At 31.6% G+C, this 15469-nt stretch overlaps 1 long non-coding RNA gene across 1 annotated transcript in view; it reads left to right on the top strand.

Annotated features, from left to right (window-relative positions):
* LOC146721741 (uncharacterized) overlaps positions 1–15469 on the top strand; it is a 281366-nt gene that overhangs the window by 78892 nt on the left and 187005 nt on the right. The window lies entirely within an intron of this gene.

The following is a 15469-nucleotide window of genomic DNA, read 5'->3' as shown; positions in this document are numbered from 1 at the left end:
TCGGCGCGTTTGCATATTTGTTAATAATTCCCGGAAGATAGTTTCGCGAGGAGGTATATACCTGCGGTAACACAATGCGCGGACATTCGGACACAGCCTCAGGGTTCATTCTCGTCGCGGCATTATTCTCCTTCACCCCTTCCCACACCCCTCCTCCTACCCTTTCCCCGGAGAACGGAAGGGTTTGCGCTTAGTTGCGGCTTAATATGCGCCCGCCTCGCAAGACGCACGTCGTCGCGCTTCGAACTTCGCTTATGCGATGGTGCGGGTGGTTAGTGAACTTAAAGTCAATCTTGAGTTATGCAAACGCTTATGCTTAGTAAAACGCTCGCTGCGGGCGAGATTCCAGTAACTTGCCAGAGAGAGAGAGAGAGAGAGAGAGTGGGATGGGTGAGAGAACTGGTGCAGCACGTTTTCGAAAGTTAACGGGGCTGCACATGCCATTGATCTCAACGTAAACTGACCGTTTCGGCCTGATCTAATCGTAGCTCCAGGGGTTATTGATGGATTTGCATAGCGAGGGAGGAAGAAAGAAACGTCGAATGTAGATGATGTATATGTACATACACGGTGGTCTTAATTGGATCGAATTGCGCTCCGGCCGCGGTTCGCTTGCTTGTCACGTATTGTGCGCGTGTTACGTCAGCGCATATCATTGTTGCAGTTGATCGTTACGCGCTCCGTTGTACGCGTAAGCTTTACGATTTTTATGAGCGAATTGAAAATACGCGTAAAATGCGCCATGGGCAAAATGCTCGAATGACTATGGAAAAACAAAGCCTGTTTTGATATCTATGACAGTATTTTTTTATATTTTTTTTATACATATTGAAACAAATCCTCTCTATATAAGCGATATCTTTTTTCATTTTTTTTTCCCCCTAAATTTAATTTATTTTTTTCTCGATTCTGTATACAAGTAGGTTAACATACTGCGCGTTTTCTGTAGGAAGATTTATTTCATAATATATGTATATCGAAATATATTATTATTTAAAATTTAAATATTATTTAAGATGCTTCTCTCTCATTGTTGCAAAAGGCGAATAATAAGAAATGTGATTTAAAAATAGGAAATTTTATTCAGCAAGTTTGCAATTTAAAATATGTTTAAAAAAAAATATGCGAGCTAATGACTCCAATTTTCATAACATCACGCATTATTCCATCCTCTCTATATAAGCGATATCTTTTTTCATTTTTTTTCCCCTAAATTTAATTTATTTTTTTCTCGATTCTGTATACAAGTAGGTTAACATACTGCGCGTTTTCTGTAGCAAGATTTATTTTATAATATATGTATATTGAAATATATTATTATTTAAAATTTAAATATTATTTAAGATGCTTCTCTCTCATTGTTGTAAAAGGCGAATAATAAGAAATGTGATTTAAAAATAGGAAATTTTATTCAGCAATTTTGCAATTTTAAATATGTTTAAAAAAAAATATGCAAACTAATGACTCCAATTTTCATAACATCACGCATTATTCCATGATACTATTTATAATTTGTACAAAGAGATTCGTTCGAAAAGTGTAGTAATTCGAAAGATTTCAGCGTGAAGCGATAGTTAAATCAACTTTAACAACATTTTCCTCGAACTCTCTGCTTCCTTTCAATATTGCTGCCATCGATGTTATGTTACATCATGTATATATGATAAACTCAGCCTTAATGAGAGACTTTTGTGCCAAGGGACGTCCTAATGAAGCGCATCTTATTATCAATACGCGCAAACGTGTTCCTGTTACTGTTTTATTTCGCTAACAAGGAAACTTCGTAAACTCGAAAATTCTGATTTTAATGTTTACACGCATGTAGGAGATAATCAATAAATTTATAAATTTTTCGCAGTCCAAAGGCAATTCTAAAGGATAAACCTAGTTCGAGATATTAAAATATTTTAGACAAAGTTTCATCTCTATTTTTAACTATTTTAATAACATTTTTTAAAAATTATATTTGTTTTTTCAAAAATAAAAACTTATGAGATGTGATTTCTCTTAAAATTATTTTTGGACCGCAATTAAATTCCTAAATTTATTTATTTATCCCACCTACATGTGTGTAAAGTTTTATCAAAATCAGAATTTTTGGGTTGCGAGATTTCCTCGTAAGTCAAATCATACTATCGTATGCGAGTATAGTACATATGTGTAATAATTTTTTTCATTAAAACTATTTTATGAACTGGCATCAAAAAATACTTCACATGCCTTCTCTATGTGCTCTTTGTCGTTTTCATGCTCTAATAAATACGAATAATAAATTGAGTTGTGCTAAAAAAACCTTAGCTGCGCAAACAAATATTTCGTGCACATTTTTTAATATAAAGTTTAATATTAAAAAAAAAAAATGATGAAAGAATACACAGCGTGAAAATAAAGAGACTTGGGAGACAGAACAATTATGAAAAATAAAGTTGTGAAAAGTGAGACTTGTAAAAATCGAAAGCTTCGATTGAAAGTTTGAGAAGTTGAAAGGATTAAAAATTAAAAGAAAGAAAAATTATGAAAAAAGTTGAAAAAGTTGATCATTGAATCAAGTCTTTCTTATTTTCTAAAAAAACTCGAGAATTTTTTATTTTCTTAAGTTTTTCTCTTTCGGAGCTTCTCTCAAAAATTTTTCTGTCTGATATCCGAGTTAGAAAAGTTAAAGATGGAATGTAAAATAGATCTTGTTTAAAACACGTCACAGCTTCATAATTTTGTTACGTTGTTGGCGCTTGATCTATGTTAAGATTTGCAAGCACATAAAAACAGCAGTAGTATCCGGTTTCAATCGAATTTAACGCTTAAAACGACAGACCACATATCAATTTATCATTTAATAATCAAATATTAAACGCAATTACAATTTCGATTTTCGTTTATTCGAGAAGCGTCAGTTTCGGGACGATTCGTGATCAATAAACTATCCGTTACCATGGGACACAGAACAGTAAATATCGTTCGACATTAATGGGTCAAGCCATGTGACAAAATCGATTCAAGTGATATTTTATCTTTTATGTTTTTTTTGTACGTTTTGGTCTTTATATATATATATATATATTTTTTTTTTTTTGATGGACGGTCTCGGCGCAAAAATTTCAAAATTTCCCTCGAGTTGCATATATATCCGAATTGCGGGCAGAAATATATAATTCACGTCATCGAAAGGCAGAAAAGGCTATTAGCTTGTGACAAGGTATGTCTAATAAGAGAAACGTAATTGAAATCTTTGACTAAACTTCTCGCGGTTATTTGTCGTAGTCTTGAAAAACGCAGACTTAATTAAAAAAGCATTTTTGTATTTCAAATTCCGGCAATTCAAACACGTCAATAGCAACAAACATTTAAATGCCTCATTTTTTCTGATGAGAAAATCTTTTGGACATTTTAATGACATATTTTAATTATTACTGGAGAATATATTATACATTACCACCTTCATTAATTCTGGAATTATTTTTTTCACAACAATTTCTACACATACCAAACTATATTTTACAATCATTTAATACATATGTTATATTAATATTTAATACATTTTATATTAAATATTATATATTTTTTGTTTAGTATATTATATATATTTGTACGTTTTCCTTTTTATGATTTCAAAGATGAATAAATTTTATATTTCTATAGATAAATATAGAATATTAAAGGCACAGAGCGATGCATTTTGTGTGCTGCAATTTTTTAAATTATAAAAATGCCAACAAAACGAAATAATAATATAATATCAAGATATGATCGATTTCTGTCGCCATAATTTACGAGTTTAGCTATTATATACGTATATAGGCGCTATTATTAATAGTTCAAAGACCGAAATACGTTACAAAGTTACCGTTTCAATAGATTAAATGCACGTTTATCGATTTCGGCATTATGCACAGTTGGCTCGCAAAATGATGCCGATTCCACGCGTCACCGAGCGTTAATCACTTCAACCCGAATAAAATTACGGGTCGTTTTGTGTGGAGCATCCGTGCGCTGAATTGTGCACCACTAATTACCGTTGCGTTCTCGCCGTTGTTATCCAACTATGCGGCGGATGAATACGTGCATTTATCTCTCCGGTTTTAGCTTTGCGAATCTCTTACGGATAACCGTCGGGACAAGACCGCCGAGAATTAAAATTTAAAATAAATAATATCAAACCAATTAATTCAAGGATCAATTTCCATTAAGAACACTAACGGATCTTAATTGCTTTTAAAACGCATATTTTTTACATTCTAAATATTTCTAGTCTGTCTGTTTAGTATAAATATGTTGCTATTGACGTTATCACATATTTGTATTTTATTCGTATATTTAATTTAATTAGAAATGTTAATGTATATATCTACTATATAATTAATTAATTATTAAAAATATATTCACATAATTATTTGTCATTATATTTTTAATAATTAACTAAGGCCAACTTGTTTTTAGAAAAAAGTTAAAGCAATAGCTTATGTACCTTCTGGAAATGTTAATGTAAATATCTATATAATTAATTAATTATTAAAAATATATTCATAATTATTTGTCATTATATTTTTAATAATTAACTAAGGCCAATTTTTTTTAGAAAAAAGTTAAAGCAATAGCTTTCTCGATCGCGCTTTATATTCTAATGTAAAAAATGTTTGTATTATCTCGTCCTCCATGGATGAGTATATAAATTAATTCATCTGCTGCATTTGCGCTGCATTTTCATGTAAATGCTTCATATTCGTGTTTCGATCATTTTGATCATGATGATCGGTATTCTATTCGAAGCTGGAACGTTGGCAGCTCAATAATCCTAGACCCCCCGTTATTTCTCGCGTCTAATTAGTGGATCGTTTAAATCGAGCTTTGCGGCTGTAGTCAACAATGCGTCATGCGTCTTAAGCTTTTAACGCTTTGGCGCGCGATTCCAATTTGACGGCGAATTCACCATTCTCGCTGTGAATGACGTTCCTCAATGAATTTCATGGCAATCAAGCTAATTCCTCTTTCGTGAATGCAATATTCTTAGCATACAGCGCTAATGAGATCTCTTAGCGATTTCCAGTTATTTCAGACATATTAGAATATCTCAAAAACGTACTCCCATTTCATAGAATTTCAGTATTCGCTTGGCAAAAATATGTTAACGTTTATTGGAATTCTTTACAACTTCACAACTGTGTTTATCAATGTTATTTTTTTTTACTTACTTGGTAGGTATAACGTTAAATAGATGGTTTGATAGTTTATATTTTTTATTATTTTGATATATTAATTATTCTTGTCACATATACTTTTGAATAAATTCAAATAAACATTTATATATGTAATATAATAAAAATATAGTCATAAAAACAGTAAACGTTAATATTGCGAATTATTTATAAGATAAATCATATGAAGTAACATTTTGAAACAAAATATAAATAAAAGAATAAAGAAAAAATTAAACCTAAGCTTTAAAGAAAAGATTCAAAAGATTTACCATAAGCAAATAAAAAAATTTGCAAGATCCCAATGATTATGTTATGTCATATTAAAAATTAATTCCAGTAAATGGAAAGATTATAAAATACATCTCTCTTTCATAAAAGATGAATAAGAAAGAAAAAAATATGCAGCACGCAATGTCTCTTTTATCTTTATAGAAATAAAAATCAACATTATTCGCAAAATGCAATTTGCGAAACTATCAGACATGGCATTCTAATGAAATTGCCAGAATGTTTGAAACGTTAGGATAATAGAAAAATACGAAGAATATTATTGAGTGTTTAGCGCGGAATAGTCGAGATACTCGAAATTAGTTCCAGACTAATTGCATTCGAAATCCGCTTAATTTCGCTCTCTACCGCGAGAGAGCTTCTCAAGCCAATTGATTTTTATTTTCATCAATCAACCTCGTACCTTCGTCCATCCGTTCTGGTTCACCGCGATCACCGTGAAAGTCAAGTTAGTTTAATTAGTCTAGGAGCCTCGGCACAACAGACACTCCAAGAGGTGGGTGACCACCTAACTTCTAATAGCAAATGAAAGTAATTGCATCTAACTCTTCTCCGCATTGTCTCCACCCTCGCGTGTTTCCCAATTTTATCGCGTGCTTTTCGTTCGCTTCGGATCATTTTCAGTCTTTAATGTTTATTTTTATATTTTTTTTTTAAATTAGGAACAATCATTCTCGCGATTGAACGTTAATCTTAGTCGCAAAAAGCAGCCCTTCAAGCGTGGTTAACCATCAATTGCAATACAAAATTCATTACTATAACGATTAACGATTCGTCGGCGCCATTCATGGTGCGCTTGATCGACGCGAATTAGCTTCTTCCTAGCGAGCTTGCCATTAAATATTTGTACCATTGGCAAACAACGTTGCGTTAGAGAGGTGAGCTAATACAAAATCGCCAATTCTCAAGAGACCATGAGCCAGTCGGTTTACTAGTTTGGTATCGCGATATTAGTAGGACCTTTGAATAATTCATTTGACGTTACTGTGCCATTAGTATATATCGTGCTACAGAATTTGACGTAGACGGTTAATTTGACGCATAACGACTGAGATATTTAGTAGTTTGTATCGGATGCGTTATTATTTTGGCGTTCTCTATTCGTTATCTCTGTCACGTTAACGTAAATAAATATGTAATACGGAAAATGCGTGATAAATGCCGGCAAAATTCTACATGTTTCATTTTATATAATAATAACAATATTATATTTCTAAAAATTTACTATATATACAATTTGACGAGGCAATATATTAACGCAAAACCATGTTTCATGCTTGAACTAAAACTAATTTTAGCTGAATGTAACAATAGGTGTTTGAATTGTGCTGTTGTTCTGATCAAACTGTATAATGGATTATACAGTTATAATGGATTATAAATAAAAAAAATAAAATACGAAAAAATTATATATAAGTAGTATATATAAAAATAAAGTAAAATAGAAAAGGGATCACTAACGCAAAGCAACTAATTTTACAAGAACAACAAATAATTAAATAAAATAAATTAGAAATTACTCACTGCTACGTGGTTGCTTTGTATTTTCTCTTTTATTTGCCTTTTGCTACTCCTTTGCAGCATTCACATAATACTCGCGAAAACACGATTAATTACGGGTGCTTAATTTATCGCTTCGAATTCTGTCGTCAATTATAGTATATATATATATATTAGTCAATCAATGCAGTATATATAATATATATATATATATATATATATATATATACTGCATTGAACATATATTTAAATAAAAAATGGAATGAAAATGACAATTGTTTCGAGCATGTTTAGTTTCCGTGTAAATACATAAGACACGTGAAATGATTTTTATTGAACGTTTTCCTCGCTAATTATAGCGCATCTCTCTCATCATATTTGTCATCCCTCTATACTTTTCACGATGCGTTTCGAAAGATAATGCGTTGATACACCTCGCTATCCTCTCTCCTCCAGTCTCGGGGAAAATTAAGGTTTACCTGTATTTGCATATGTAAACAGTAGCGCGGTATGCGATAATAAACAAGCGTTATATCGTGTGAAAATTAAATGTGAAGTATTATTTGATACGTTATAAAATAAATTTCTACAACATATTCTGTTAAATTTCCAATTAATTATAAATAAGGGATTGAACACGTATTACTAGATTTATGCCACGGCTTTTTATAATTACACTCGATTGTGTGATTTATGTATATGTGTCGTATATAAAAATTGTTCACTTAAATAAAAAATAATACCTAAATTACATTTAAATCTATGGATATTTTAAAACGCATGAATAAATATTTTTAAATATATATACATATAAATAAATAATAATATATGTATAATTGTTCGTATATAGCGTAATACAACAATTATGATTTTTATTTCCTGCCGCTTTTATTCTTATTTTAAATAGATATACCGCGAGAATTATTTATTTTAAATAATCATCGTTTTGTCACACACAGACATTTTTATAAGCGCAATAATATTTTTTAATTGAATCTGCTTTACAGTCTGTTGTAATATTAACATGGTTTAATAATCGTGTTTTATTAACATGCTCGTTGGTTATAGAAAGATAAGACAAATATTTTAACTTTTTAAATCAATATACAGTAATTTATAACGTGGCGAACACACCATTGTAACAAGTTTCATATATTGCGATAAATCACTTTAACTTTTATATTTTGTAAAAAATTTTTATAATAAACAAGATATCGAATTTTATTTAAATCCAAAAGTATCACATAACGCGAACTGATATATAATGTGGAATATATTACATTGCATTTTTCTAGTTCTATATTGTGTATGACATATTTTATTGAAAATCAATTATATACCCTTTTATAATTTTGTGTTACTTTTTTTGGTTTAATTATGCATCTATTGGTATCATGAACGATTTGAAAATAAACATATATATATATATATACTGCAATAAAATTATTAAATTAATAAATACTTATTTCAATACTGATGCCTAATAAATCAATTATTCGAAACAAATAAATATTTATTTGTCTTGAAAAATTTTCTTATATCAAATAAATATTTGTCACATCAAATCAATATTATTAAATTAATTGAATCGTCGCTCTTTTTTATATTACAAAAAATATATTAATAAGACCAATGAAGAGCATATTAAATATTATTAGTTCCAAATAAATGATTTATTAGGCGATATTGAAATAATCATATTTATTCGAATTCAATAAATTTGTTTTCAGTGTATATATATATATATATATATATATACAATGTATATAGTATAAAATTCGAGATAATCAGAGTGCTCACTTTGTCAAGACGAAACTTGTTAAAATCCAATCACGCCGATGAGATGATGCGATTCTGCAGATGATACCGTTGACTTGTTCACGATTCAATACGCGATAATGCCACTCTTTCTCGCGCGACCCTTCGATAGCAAAATCCCCCGTGGTCGTCCCCCACGTTACACGCTTACATTTGTAATTTGATAAAAATAATTTCCGAAAAGGACAGTCGGGAGAGAGAGAGACGCGATGTTCTCCCGACACATTCCGTCCGCATTCGCTATCAGACACGGCCGATCGATCTGATTGAATCGCGATTCGGACGTGTCCTTGGTGCGTTTGCGGGAACACGCACAGCGGAGGCAAATGAAATTCCCAGCCTGTCGAAAACAAGTTTTATTTCGTGGCACTTCAGTCCGATTGAGGGCCCCACAGAGAGAGCGAAGGAAGGGAGGATTGTTGCGAGGGAGCGAGAGAGAAAGAGAGATGCGAAGGGATGAAGTCGGGAGAAAAGAGAAGAACGGAAGGTTAGCTCCCGCTGCTCGACGATGGGCTACGAGAGTTTCCATTCTTTGGCGAAACTTCTTGGCAACTCGTTTGAACGCCACGACCAGCCTCTGCACTTTCTTCCGGATCTTATTTTGCTCGCCGCCACCGCTCGCGAAACTTTTCCTTCCCTCGCCGTCCCGATTCCTCTTCGGAGGTGTAACATAATATTTTCGCGGCTCGCAAGGCGGGGACCGCAAGAACCGCGCGTTGGAATTTAACGCGGTTATCGAGTTCCGGGATTTTAACCTGATCAAATTCGTTATCGTACCTCCCGAGCGTTTTACGAGATTAGCATCGTGACGCCTCGCTTCGTGTACGCTTCCGCGGGAAGTCGATTAGCCCACTGACTACTATGTTAATTATGTGCTTATTGCTCTTTTGATACGTCCTTATTTTTCGTACAAGTGGAAATAAACGTCATGATTTTTGCTAATTTTCAGAAAAATTGAAAACTTGGTGTAAGATACTGTCATATAATATCAAGATGTCTAGCAATCAGGAAAATAGGGAATTTTATTATTTATATGGATGTTAATTATGTGCTTATTGCTCTTTTGGTACGTCCTTATTTTTCGTACAAGTGGAAATAAACGTCATGATTTTTGCTAATTTTCAGAAAAATTAAAAACTTGGTGTAAGGTACTGTCATATAATATCAGGATGTCTAGCAATCAAGAAAATAGGGAATTTTATTATTTATCTGGATGTTAATTATGTGCTTATTGCTCTTTTGGTACGTCCTTATTTTTCGTACAAGTGGAAATAAACGTCATGATTTTTGCTAATTTTCAGAAAAATTAAAAACTTGGTGTAAGGTGCTGTCATATAATATCAGGATGTCTAGCAATCAGAAAAATAGGGCATTGTGAGAGAATTTTATATATCTGGAATTATCAGGGAAAAGTCAGGAAATTTTGTTTTTATCTGGATTTTTATTATTTATCTGGATGTTAATTATGTGTGCTTATTGCTCTTTTGGTACGTCCTTATTTTTTGTACACGCGGAAATAAACGTCATGATTTTTTCTTTACATTTTCAGAAAAATTGAAAACTTGGTGTAAGGTGCTGTCATATAATATCAGGATGTCTAGCAATCAGGAAAATAGGGCATGTCAGAGAATTTTATAAATCTGGAATTATCAGGGAAAAGTCAGGAAATTTGCTTCTCATTATGCAAAATTTTTGGCGATTTCCAATTAAATTCATATCCCAGCTTGCATCTGTGTTTACTAATCACCGAGTGATTGGTTTCATGTAATTTTATATTACTGGCATGTTCCTTAACTCTAATACATAAATGTCTCTTAGTCTGTCCGATGTACGATGCACTACAATGCATGCAATCTATTTTGTATACAACATTCGCTCTGACATCATTAGTTATAATGTCTTTGCCACGTTTTATCAACCTATTTAACTTTTTGGGCAAATTAAAAACTACATTAATGTTCGTTTTTTCAAGTGATCTTTTTATGTGATTTATATATATATATATATATTTTTTTAATTTTAAAATTAATTATAATTAATTATTAATTAATTAATTAATTAAAATTTTTAAATTAATTTTAAAATTTATTTAAAATTTTTTTTGGTTTTGTTTTTTATTTTATTTTTCTATTCTAAGGATAGTTTTTCGTTTGATTTAAAGTATAAGTGCCTACCTTCATATTTTTGACATTTTGATATAAGAGTTTAGGAAATAAGTCTAATAAATAATATAATTAAAGCTATATTTTTTAATTTTATTGTTGGTTCTAAAGATATATATATATATATATATATATATATATATATATATGTTGTTTGCGCCGAGCGAATTTATTATCATTTAACGAAATCGTTACGCGATCGTTTGGCTAAGAGGAGGCTCTTCCGCCTCGGAATGGCGGAAGTGTGAAAACACGTTGTCGGCGGACTAATTAAATTTCTGCATTATTACGAGGACGGCCGTTTCTGCCACTCGGCGAGTTTTAATCTAGCGGAGTAATATCTTAGGCTACATTAGGTTCTTACGCGCCGCGCGCCGACTGGCAGGGTGGCAAGTCGGTTTGAACAGGAAGATAGGGAGAGTTAGCAAGGGAAAGGTGTAGCAGAGGCCCGGCTTAAGCCGTCTGCCTGCCGGCTAATCAATGATTCAACTCGCCAATTACAAAGGCACCTCGAAAAATATCCTCTTCACCCGTGCCCCTGCGCCTCCCTAGCATGCCTGAAATATTCACGGATCGTATCTCTCTTCAATTCTATCCTCTTAGCTTTGCAGTTTTGCTCGTTCTTCGCCTCATCTTTGCCTCCTTTCTTCTTCCGCCTAAACGCATCTTGATACTATTCTCGTATGTTTACGTCGTATTGTAACGATATCAATGTTATTCAATTCATGTCTGATGCATTGGGAAATATTTTTATTAATTGGAGCACTAGCGGATCTTGACGTCGATAATTTTGATAAAAATTTATTTATTACAGTTTTTTCTATTTTTTATATTTTTTTAAACTTTTATATATATTTAAAAAAATTGTTATATATTGTAAAAAAAATTTGGATATACTTAAAAATTTTTGTCCTTATATTATTTATGATTGTTTTCTCTGTTTAACCTAAATATCTTCGAAAAAACGGCGTTAAATCATGAAATCAGCATAACTGCTTTTTTTTAATTTGAAAGGAAGGGATTTTAACTCCAAATTCTCCTTCCGTCTAGAATCCGCCAGTGAATTAAACAGTAGTAATTAATTGAGTTTTATTTTGTGCGACACTTATTTGCGACACACTTATTGGATCTTAAAATTAATTTAATATCTCGGATTATCAGTAACGCAACAGCGTTTATCGGAGAACGGAGTAAGATCGTGTATTTTTTGTCGCCGTGAAAAATTTCCCTTGTTGCTCCATATATATATATATATATATATATAAAGGTGCCGATTATGAGATACCATTTACATTTTCTTAATTATTTCGCAAAATATATGCAATTAGGAAAGTATCTATATACTGTTTTTAATCGTCATTTCATGTAGTTTCTAAAACTATATGAAATGACAATTAGGATTTCTAAAATCCTACCTTAATAAGTTATATCTCGTTCGAGTTTTAATATACATAGGTTTGATTAAAGTAACTCAGTTTTTGTATCAAAACCAAAAGGTCTTCTAATATGAGATACTAATTGATCTTAATATGAGATATCGCCTTTTATTAGATAAACTTAATTTCATTTTTGTTAACACCAAAAATAAAACACATATAGATAAAAGTAAATGGTTTTATTATTATTTGTCTTAATTTGAAACCTTTTACAGTATTATATCTTTAGAACCAACAATACAATTTTAAAATATAGCTTTAATTATATTATTTATTAGACTTATTTCCTAAACTCTTATGTCAAAATGTCAAAAATATGAAGGTAGGCACTTATACTTTAAATCAAACGAAAAACTATCCTTAGAATAGAAAAATAAAATAAAAAACAAAACCAAAAAAAATTTTAAATTTTTTAAAAATTTTAAATAAATTTTAAAATTAATTTAAAAATTTTAATTAATTAATTATAATTAATTTTAAAATTTTTAAAAAGTTTTTTAATTTTTTAATTTTTAAAATTTTTCGACGCTTTAAAATACCCCATCTGCTTGGATCGGACAGTATCAATAGCCTTAATCATGGCGCTAAGATTCCAGCTTTTTATTTTTTGATGGCAGTATCTAAAGACATAAATTATTCTTAAAATAATCAATTATCTGCGTTACAAAAAATGGTTTCTAATATGAGATATCTCATATTACGAGACCTTCGATATCTCTTATTAAGAATTTACCATTTGACCGAGATTCAACAAAAAACATTTTGTTTCACTTATAAAACACTATAATGTGCACTAGTATCACAAAATAGACTATATTAGCGACAAATTTATTAATATTTTACAACATTCAAAACAAATTTTATAAAATTTAACGTTCTTTGAATCTAGTGTGGAAAAATTTGTGATTTTGCTTCCGCGACAAATCAGCGTGTCCTCGTCTGTCGCTGGCCGACACACATTGATACACAATTGGATCTGTTTATCCGACGAAGTAAATGATGCAAACGTCATACATTTCAGATGTACGGTGTCGTTACTAAGACGCTATCTCATATTTAAAACCTATCTCATAATCGGTACCTTTACCCTATATATATGTCATTACAGCCCTTTTCAAGTAAATCTATAAAAAGTTACATAAAAATAATTATAATTTTATAATAGGAATATATATATACCTGTATATATATATACCTGTATATATATATATATATATATATATATATATATTCCTATTATAAAATTATAATTATTTTTATGTAACTTTTTATAGATTTACTTGAAAAGGGCTGCAATGACAGCCGAAACGTCGCATATTTGAACTAATTATTTATAATAAATGATTGCCAGTTTGGTCGACTTTTACCATTGAGGAAAGATTTCTATTGGCGAACCTTAAGGATTATTATCTGATATATATATTTGTTATCGCGAAAATTCATTACGCTTAGGAATGTTAAACTGTTTCGATTACAAGAGTTTATCCGAGACGAGGCGGAAAAGCTCGTTTAGAAAAGTTCCTCGTCGATCTGCGAACGACCGTCTGCGTCGCTCGCTCCGAAGACTATTCACTCTGCCATTCCTCCTCGAATTATTCTTTCGCAATTTAATCAACCGGTTATAAAAGAACTTGGCTTGACCTTACAACTTTATTTTTGCATTTCCACGGTCCGCGCGCCGGGTTCACCTCTCTCCGTTTTTCCTCCTCGGGCACTCTAAATTAAATTTTCTTTGCCTCTCCGATGCCCAAGTTTCGCCGACGAGGGAGAAAGAAAGACGGCAGAGGACAACCAAGATCGTAGCTAAGAGGAAAGTATCCGGGAGGAGGCGAGCGGAAAGCTGGTAGAAGGGTAGAATGATGTAGAATTAAGGTCGTCGAGGTAGGGGAAAGCAAAAATAGAATGTATATAAAAAATACACGGCTGTGCAAGCAGGGTGGAGCTTCGCTGCTCTCTTGCCTTTTCTCGCTCGCCGGCATGAAAAATTCACTAGTTGCCCCGGCTCTTATTGCAATCTTCGTTCGTGGAATTCTCGCGAAATTTAGCCACCTACAAAACAGGACAGAGAGCGGACGACCCTCTTCGATGTATACAAGCCCTTTCTTTCTTCCCCGTCGTGTTTCATCCCCGAGAAGAACGTCACAGAGGCTGGTATGGACTTTACCCTCCCTTTTCCTTGCCTGGAATGATTTTATTAAATTTGCTCTTATCATTCTGCGAGACGGCACCCTATTGGCCGAGACGACGGTGCTGTTGCTTGGGAACAGAACGAGGCATTGTTCCTTATATCGCGGAGAGATCTATGGCAATGATATCGAGTTGAGCGTTATGTCCTGCCAAGCAGATGGAAATGTATATTTTATATCGCGTTCGTGGGAAAAAAATAATTCGATCAATTTCACAATTTAAATTAACAATATAATATTTAAATTAATATTCTACTGAAATCTGTATATGCAAAGTATTAAAATAATTATTTATGACAGTTGCTTTAATCGATTGAAATAATATAACATGTTCAAATAATTATTCATGACAGAAGCTGTCATGAATAATTATTTTAATACTTTGCGCATATATAGATTACTAAATTAAATTTTATTTGATTAATTTAAATTAGATATATAATTAAGGTGATAAAGCTGCGATATAATTTTATGAGACCTTGAATAAATCAGGATTGATTAGAAGTTAGCAGATCGAAATGTATATTTTATATCGCGTTTCGTGGAAAAAAAAAATTCCATCAATTTCACAATTTAAATTAACAATATAATATTTAAATTAATATTCTACTGAAATTTGTATATGCAAAGTATTAAAATAATTATTTATGACAGTTGCTTTAATCGATTAAAATAATATAACATGTTCAAATAATTACTCATGACAGAAGCTGTCATGAATAATTATTTTAATACTTTGCGCATATATAGATTACTAAATTGAATTTTATATGATTAATTTAAATTAGATATATAATTAAGGTGATAAAGCTGCGATACAATTTTATGAGACCCTGAATAAATCAGGGTTGATTAGAAATTAGAAGAAAGCTGCAAGTAAATAATTC

The sequence above is a fragment of the Nylanderia fulva genome, unplaced genomic scaffold (assembly GCF_048542155.1).
Source record: "Nylanderia fulva isolate GAGA-0341 unplaced genomic scaffold, ASM4854215v1 Scaffold42, whole genome shotgun sequence".
Lineage (NCBI taxonomy): Eukaryota > Metazoa > Arthropoda > Insecta > Hymenoptera > Formicidae > Nylanderia > Nylanderia fulva.
The sequence above is the reverse complement of the archived record's forward strand: the minus strand, read 5'-3'. Positions and strand labels throughout refer to the sequence as shown.